Genomic DNA, 9,551 nt, shown 5'->3' with positions numbered 1-9,551 from the left:
TCCACCCCTACCGTGACACCCCCACCTCCACCCCTACCGTGACACCACCCCCCTCAAACAATACGTTTTTTCAAGTAACATGGGTGCCAAATGTGGTAAGTATGGTACCTGATATAGTCTATGTACAATGTAGTTACTTTTACCTATGGCATTGTTAAATCACACATACACCTAGACTGGCAGTAGACTTGTTTAGTAATTACGTGTATAAATAAGCCTGATAAACTGGAGTCATTACGTTATAGAGTATTGTAAGTAGTCCGTCATATTCCTGTAACCAACAAACAAATGTCATGAGGTCAGAGTAGCTAAAGTGTTTAGATACTGCATGGTGCGTCCTATCCTCGATACTCCAGGGGTTACGCTCACTTACGCTATACGTACCCCTGGAATGTGTCATAGCAAAATTGAAAGCAAAAAGCTAGCTATTTGATTGGTCCCAGTGTCATATAAAATATTCATCCCCCCTAAAATTTATCAAAACTTTTTACATAAATACAAAATTTATAGCATTATTACATCATGTTACCTGTAATACATGGTTCCTATATGTCTATCCCGGTAATTATACTACACAGGGTGTCACCTGTGGGGATGGACATTTTATAGGACACCGGGTAAGAAAACCTGACCAATAGCTAAGTTGATACCTGTCATTTAAAGAGCACAGAGGAGCTATACCCAACTTCAAAGCTAGTCATTTCTACCATTACCCTACTGCAACACTTGTTTGATGTACATCAAAGGATCAAACTGGTCTTCTTGTCTCATCCACAATATGGTACCAAATACTGAGCCTTCCATTGTATCATGACATATTCCAGAAGTGCAGAGAGCGTAAGTGATCGTAACCACTGGAGTATCCATGATGGGTATACATTCCCATTTTTACAGATTTTTTCTTTGGACTGAACAAATAGTCACGACTTAACCTCTTCATCAGAAAAGCAATGAATTGGCAGGGTTAATTAATATCGAGCACAAAAGTAAAATATATTAATTTTAAACTTATTTTAGAAATACTCCTCATTTTCAACATTACATAACAGAGTGCACTAAAATTGTGAATCTGCTGAGGAAAAAGATATTTTATCGTACATTTCTCAGCTCAGGGTTTAAATTTTGGTGTTGGCCACTTATATTACAACTGTTGGACAAGGTTAACATCTGGTGAATTTGTCAAGGTGTTGTGTTTAATACAATACACAGCTTTCCTGAGTTCTTTAGGCTTATAAATCTAGACAGATATGCATGATAATTTACTATAATAATTAAAATATTTTGTATTCAAATACATGTCAAAGGAGTCAAGAAACCAGAAAAAATGTATTCTATATGTAAGTTATAATGAGAAAACTTTTTACCTTAATATGACATGGACCCTTTTTTCTTTTTCTAAAACATTGAAAAGATTTCCATGCCAGAAAACCTGTAAAATAGTTCTATGATAGTTTAATTGGGATTTACAATTAATTCATAAATGACAATTTGAAATATACACAGGTACAAATTAAGGTAATTTGAGAGCACACATACAAGATAATGGTACCTTGAATGTGTAAAGGGAAATAACTTTGATATGTATCATGTATAAGGTAGCATAGGCCCTTAACTTATATGTATAAACAACAGAAATAGGTACACTGATGAAGTCAGCACTTTTAGGAGCTCACAGAAATGTGCAGACAGAATAGACACATCCAATTATCTGAGTGAGACATCTGTCATACAATTCCATCTTTGATGCCTTAATCATGAAATGTTTATTGTCTATATAAGGTCTGGTATATAAGCTATCTTTAGGAAATATCATTGTTCATGCTATTTAGAATCCTTGTTATCTGATACCACCAGACGTGGGTTGTTGATCAGTTTCACTTGTATTAATCATTATACAATTTTTGTAAGAATGTTTCTATATATAAGTACACAATTAGATGTTTCTGAGTGAGAATAGCTCCCTGGGAATCAAATGTCTGCTGACAAATGTCCATAAAATTGTCTTTTATAATCTGAGCCAATTTCCTAAAGTACAAAGTATCCATGGGTAATACACAGTACCATATGTATCCTTAATGATAAGCCGGTGGACATGCAAACATAAAATCTCTGACTAAAAGTAGGGGTGGGCTTATTACAGGACAATGATAGCATTTGTTGATATTTCTATTAAACTACCATATATATATATATGGGTGGGCTTATTACAGAACAATGATAGCATTTGTTGATATTTCTATTAAACTACAATATATATGGGTAGGCTTTTTACAGGACAATGATAGCATTTGTTGATATTTCTATTAAACTACAATATATATATATATGGGTAGGCTTATTACAGGACAATGTTGGCATTTGTTGCTATTTCTATTAAACTACAATATATATGTGTAGGCTTTTTACAGGACAATGATAGCATTTGTTGATATTTCTATTAAGCTACCATATATATGGGTAGGCTTATTACAGGACAATGTTGGAATTTGTTGATATTTCTATTAAACTACAATATATATGGGTAGGCTTTTTACAGGACAATGATAGCATTTGTTGAAATTTCAATTAAAATTCAATATACATGGGTGGGCTTATTATCAGGCATGGGCTTATTGTTGGATAAATACAGCATACATCTACATATGTATATAGCGGAGGCAATTTAACGATTACAGTGCTACTTTATGGTAAGCCAATTTCAAAAACAGTTTTAAATATATCTAACATGTAATTCAATACAAATGTGTCACCAATAATTAATTGGGTTTTTTTATTCTAAATTATATGACTCACCTTAGAATATGCTCAAGAATTCATGCATATACAATACTGATATAAATTAGATTCGTGAAATGATTTTGATAATAAAAAAATAAAAAGATAGTACAGACTAATTATACACTAAGTTACGTGTATACATGTACATTATTTACTGAAAATCTTTTAGAGCTAAACTTAAATCTTTAAAAAGTGGTATCTCTACTTAAAAATGGTAATCTATCTAGTAGCTACGTGGTATATATGTACATGTAATATATATCCTATTGATCGTATAGTTACCTGTTTTAATTAATAAAGGATAAAGTAAAACAGAAAGTACAAAATCTGATGGACTTAATTATGACTTTGTTCAAATGCTGACAAAAGGATAACGCACCACCAACAACAATCTTACCTCATTCATCCCTGAAATTTCATAATGTACTATTCCAAGCATTGAACTGGAAGAGTTCAAATGTGTCTTCAGGGGTGAATGAGTCAAAGGACTATAAATGGTTCACCTTTAGTTTCTTTTTCTTTTCTTTGTCCCAAGTCATGAAATGCAATGCCATTAATTCTCACCCAATAATATGCCAGTGTTATAGTCTGAGTTTGAAGCTCAAATATATACCATGTGGTAACTGAAAATCAAATTTTAGGAGCAAATTTCCTGTAATCATAATTGAAAACTTCCCAAATAACCTTTCAAAGTTTTCATCAGAAATTTACGAAATCTAAAAAAAATCTTTCAAAAAACTACTTACAGTGCATCCTATATTAAAATTGAAGACACAATGAATAAAATCAGACACATATCATTTACCTCAAAACCATGGAGCCTTGGACAGTACCTGTTGTACCCTTTCTATTCAACTCTTCAACTTAACATGTCTGCAAGTTCCTGTTTGATATAGCTTTGATAATATAAACCAAAATTGTTCATATCTGCCAAAGTGCCTTGTGAGAAAAAGTCTGTTACATGTATATGTCAAAGGTACAGTGTTGTACCTACCTGTCATCAGGTGTTGTGCTATGTAATAAGCTAGCTTGATCAACGTCCTTCAGTAAAAGCATTTATTAGCTGGTCATTTAAACCACAAATACATACTTAAAGTTTGATGAAATAAAATGTGTATGAACTTAACTACATCAAAACCTGAGAGTTTATTAACTTGTCCTTCCTGAAAAATGACTATTTACTTTAACAATTGAAACTTTACGTAACTATAAACATGCAGCATAGATCCACTGCCACAACATTAGCTTACGATCCGACAAGGGTGTGTAAACACACCTATCTGGAGGTCAACTACCAGTTATACCCTACCTCAGCTAAGGTAAATATTGACAAACAGCCTTCTTGACTCTATCTCTAAACTGCCAACTTACAAGAGATAGCTGTGTATGGTCTACACATTTTTTGCTCATTTTTAATCCCCTATTCTAAATGCCATACGACTGCCTTGTGTCTGAAAAATCGTCAAAAAATACCTTTCTCATCATATATTTCACTTGCATGTGAATTCAAATGAAAAAAAAAGTTCTATAGATATATTCCTTACATAACAAGTTATGTATCCTGTGCTTGATAAATGCCATATATATATTGAAAACTATTTGATTAAAAAACGACTTTACCCTGAAATATGCATGGACTATATGTAGTATGGGTCCTTCTTTGATGCACACAATTGCATCAGGACTCACATATTATCATTATCAACTGTACTGTACAGTATGGGCATCAGGTTTACACATTTTGTGCATACGTACTTTACACCTGATACAAACACATGACTGATAGTGATTATTGATGAATGTGATCAGTGTTAGGTAGGTGTATCCATGACTTAAAAAAATAAAACACTAGGGGGTCTTTAATGGTTTAAAAAATCAAAGCTTCATAGTGACACAGATTTAACAAGAACTTCATTATTTTTTAAATATGTTCAAACAATCTTTTCTTTGTGAAGATGATAGGATTATAAGCAGCAGCCTAATTTTTATTTTAAACAGCTTTAAGTGTTTTCTTTTACACATGCACTCAGGTTAAATCTGCAAAATGTGCACGTGGATGTCATATATATATACTGACAATGCACATGTATAGAAATGAAACTTAACTATACTTTTGGCTATTAAATTTACATCCAAGGATCTCATTCTTTAATTACACAATAGTCAGAGTGTTATGTCAATCTATACTGTATCACACAACACTTTGTCTAAGAAAACCCCAAAAAAAATTTTCACCATGTGTTTATAAAAAGTCTCCCCATAAAAGAGTTTACGTCACATCAAGCATCAAAAGTCTTTTGATATATATATATATTTATGATTGAGGATCACACATCAATATGAAAACACTTCTACAAAGATTTAATAGATGAAGGCTCTAGAATCCTCTAGGTCAATATCAACAAATACTTAACACATAGTTTGTAGGAGTGTCAATAACAGCATCATCAAGTTGTAAAACATAGTCGTATTGTGTTTCACATATCATAGATTGTTTCTATAAAATGTTCATCAATTAATCAAACTCACTAATTGTTTGAGCATTTACAACACGTCCAGGTAGACTGTTCCCCACATCTACTACTCTAAACGTGAATGAGTTTCCCCTTAACTCTGTGTTGCATCGGTTTTTGTACATTTTGTGAATGTGACCTTGTATTCTTCCACTATATATCAAAGGTTAATAGATTGGAAGTGACCATTTTATCAAATAGATTGTTATTTTAAAATCTGTTATCAAGTCCCCTCCCATCCTGTACATGATATAAAAGCTATTCTAGGTTCTTTTTTTTATTTTTCTGGATACATAATCAAGGAGACCCTAACGAGCAGGGTGCAACATATAGATCAGTGAAAAGGAACCAGACATCGTTACTGAAGATATCAACTCATGTAGCGGTAAGGACATAAACACGAGTGAGCGGTAAGGACATAAACACGAGTGAGCGGTTCTCAAGCTCTATGATGTCGTTGGTGCGGATAACCTTAAGATTGATTTAGCCTTTTGAGGTTAGCCCACAAACAACATTGACCAACTTTGGTCTCCCTGATTAGTATTGATCACTGAATGTCCACTGTAACTGCTTAACTAAGTGTACACCACACCAAGTCCAAGTGGCTTACAGACGGAGCCAGGCCAGACCAAGTGTACACCACACCAAGTCCAAGTGGCTTACAGAAGGACCCAGGACAGACCAAGTGTACACCACACCAAGTCCAAGGGGCTTACAGACGGAGCCAGGACAGACCAAGTGTACACCACACCAAGTCCAAGGGGCTTACAGACGGAGCCAGGACAGACCAAGTGTAGACCACACCAAGTCCAAGTGGCTTACAGACGGGGCCAGGACAGACCAAGTGTACACCACACCAAGTCCAAGTGTCTTACAGACGGAGCCAGGACAGACCAAGTGTACACAACACCAAGTCCAAGTGGCTTACAGACGGAGCCAGGACAGACCAAGTGTTCACCACACCAAGTCCAACTGGCCTACATATGGAGCCAGGACAGACCTTGAAACACAACATATTCGATCAACATACAAATCACATTTGCGTTTGGTCTGTGATTGAGTGTAAAATTATTTCCTTCACAGATTGTTTCATTATAAATTATAAAACTGTTATGTGTTTTCTCCTGACTTTTTTATAAAGAACTATCACCAGATTCATTTGTAATATCTTTAAGCTTATAGTGTATCAAAATACATGTATCATGAGGAAAGCTATAGGTTTAAAAAGATTTTTTACCAAATGATTATAAAACGTTTTTTCCAAAGTTATACTGAACATTATATAGGATGATGGTGTAAATGAATGATAAAAAGCAAGAAAACAAATATGTAATCAAAACATTTCACTGGATTTTGTTGAAAATGATATTTAAAAGCTACACTGTACTAAAACTGGAAACATTATACATCACAGAATGTGTTTCACTGGAACTTAACTTAGTTTTGTGTCTGGTTTGAGAAACCACAAATGGTTGGAGGCTACAATTTTTGTATAGCAATCAGAAATTGGATAAAACATTTAGTTTTGATGTGGTACCTATGGGAAGAACTTGAAACCTGAGCTCCTGGTTTTTATTCTGTTTCTAGTGGAGCAAGCTTAAGTACACAATGCCTTTACAAATGTGACATCCTATTTTTATTCATCCATGTGTTTCAAAAACCTCTAAAACCTCTCAACTTTTCATACTCCCGGGAAAATTGCCTGCAGAGATGTTTATCCCAGAGAAGTTGTGTATTGGAGGAAATAAAGCCCCTCTAATACGATTGATCCAATTTGGACGTCAGTGATACGGTAAGTATATATATGGTCAATAACGTTGATAAACAACACAGAATGATGGTGTTAGTTTCACATATAGGTCTTCCAGTATAATCTGATTCCAATAGCTAAATATCTGTCTGGTCCATCATGTAGCCAGCAAACTTCTACAGTCAATGTGTCAGACTGTCTCTATTTACTACTTTATAATGTGAAATGCTCGCCCAGTCTAATTTTCGCCCAGTATTAATTTTGCCCTCCACATTTGATTTTAATGTTTATAATATTGTTTACTCAGGTTCACTCTTATGATAATTTCTCCATCATCACTGGGTTATGATTAATAGGTTATTGTAAGTATGGTTGAGAAGGCTGGTGTGTATTCATTTTTGTGCACTATAAGATATCATGTAGATACAGGTAAGTTTAAACCCCTTCTGTAATGTGTATCTCACAAGTGTTGACTGATCCTCTTATACATCCTTCAGTACAGGTTCAATGGTGACCCTACTGAAATTATACTTTGGCCTTTCCTTATAATCCTATTGACTTAACCAGTGCATTATAAACTTCCATTTATTATCCCTAAACAATTGACTGGCTGTATAACATCTTAGGCGGGAGGGGGGGGAGAGGGGTGGTGGTTCGGGGGGGGGGGGGACCATGCTACATCACTAATTTTGTCTTACAAAATAAAAAATAGAAGAAATGTTTATGAATTTTTCATGTGAATTCCTAACAAACGTGTTCATGTTATAATATCTATTGATCAAAATGCCTTTATAGGAGAAAACAATTATGTGCATGGTAAAATTTGACAGTGCTCTTCAGCAAAACAGATTGATTTATTTTGCATACAAATTATTGTTTTGAAGATACACATTCCTGCAATGGTGAAAACTCACTCAACATATAGGTAAATGGATTTCTACAGCTGCTTGAGTAAAACCAATGCCAGGGAGTGCAGAGAGTATAAAACTGGAGTATGTGTTTCACTAGATATATAGACACAGGGTCTAAAGTGTTTACAATGTGCACAGGTATAATGTTTATACACGGCTAGCATGGACCTGACACATGTCATTTACATGACTTAGAAACATTGATTTAGAAACATTAAAATGTAATTTGTAACATTACTGGAGACGTAAAGTCATCAATTAAATGCAGTCCTGAGTAAGATATTATCTTTAGATCAATAATCTCTAGAAATTCTTAAAAATCATTTAAGTAAAATCAAAAAATCCTTCAGTACTTTAGGAATGTCTCTTTTTTTCAATTGAGGATTTTATGAAATTGAGTTCATGCCTTGAACATATTATGAACTGGTATTGTCAGCACATTCTGTATAATGATTTTAACATTGGTTAATCCTGTCCCACCTGTTAGTTATCAATATTTTAGAATGTTTTTTTATCGTAGTTAAAAGATCAATATAAATATATGTAGATCTGAAATTTATAAAATTGTAAATTTACATTTCTAAAGTATAATGGTCTGATTATAAAATCATCAAATTTTATTTTTTGTTTTGAAAATGGGAATGTTTGAACTTAAAATGTTTAAAAATTTGTACTCTTAGGTAATCTCAATAACAGCTAATTTAATTTGTTGATAATTCATAACTTATTCATCTTATCTTGAAAATAAAACTACTCTCTTAGAGCATTTTGAAATCAATATCAAATATCAGTTAAATATAACTATTCATGTAAAACGTTGATAATCTAAAATAATATGATGCAATTCCTAAAACAAGTTTTCCATGTAGCATTCATTAAAAAACAAACACACATTGTACAGAGAAGAATCTTTTTTTTTTTTTTTTTTTTAATATGCTTTGTTTAGTTTTAATCAATGCATTTTCCAATCATACAATATTCAAACTATATTACTAATGAAAATAATACAGATAATTAATATTTGATCTGTATTAGAAACTTTATAAATCAAATAGGTATAACTGTTACTAAATAATTTTGGAGGTGTTAAAAGCTACAAATTATTTAATTGAATTACTAACATTTTTACACTTTGTAAATGCAATTTAAGTAACTGAATACGATAACCATTGTACGACATTTAAATCGAGACCTAGAGAGAGTGAATATATATTTATATAATTTTAATATGCAACTTCAATTTAATTTGAATAAACGTTTCCTTAGGTTCCCCAAAAATATTTTTTTTAATACTAATATCTTTATAATCCGTTTACAAAGCTCGTTATAAGTCACAATTATTCAATTATATGTCATCCTATCTTTTAACAGATCACAATTTTATTAATTTAATTGATGAGTAACGTTATATGTAGTACATCATCTTACTTTTATTTCATACTTGTATGACAACCAATCAATACTCACACCCTCTCGTGCTTCTAAATCCCTAGCGCATCAGGTGTTGAGCAATAAAAGGCTGCATATTAGTCCGATCGATATTCCAATCCACCTGCCACAGTCCACAATACGTGTGTGTACATGTGAACTTCAACTCTA

The 9,551-nt window shown here is 33.1% G+C and overlaps 1 protein-coding gene across 3 annotated transcripts in view; it reads right to left on the bottom strand.

Moving 5' to 3' along the window:
* The window catches only part of LOC110461220 (leucine-rich repeat-containing protein 74A-like), a 42,290-nt gene extending 32,742 nt beyond the window's left edge, over window positions 1-9,548 (bottom strand). For all 3 annotated transcript variants that reach the window (XM_021514597.1, XM_021514598.1, XM_021514599.1), the window contains exon 1: window positions 9,420-9,548. The gene's annotated coding sequence lies outside the window, so the exon portion shown is untranslated. The remainder of the gene's footprint in view (window positions 1-9,419) is intronic.
* Window positions 9,549-9,551: the final 3 nt, after the last annotated feature.

The sequence above is a fragment of the Mizuhopecten yessoensis genome, unplaced genomic scaffold (genome assembly GCF_002113885.1).
Source record: "Mizuhopecten yessoensis strain PY_sf001 unplaced genomic scaffold, ASM211388v2 scaffold10591, whole genome shotgun sequence".
NCBI lineage: Eukaryota > Metazoa > Mollusca > Bivalvia > Pectinida > Pectinidae > Mizuhopecten > Mizuhopecten yessoensis.
Note: the sequence above shows the minus strand (reverse complement) of the source record. Positions and strands in the feature narration are given on the sequence as shown.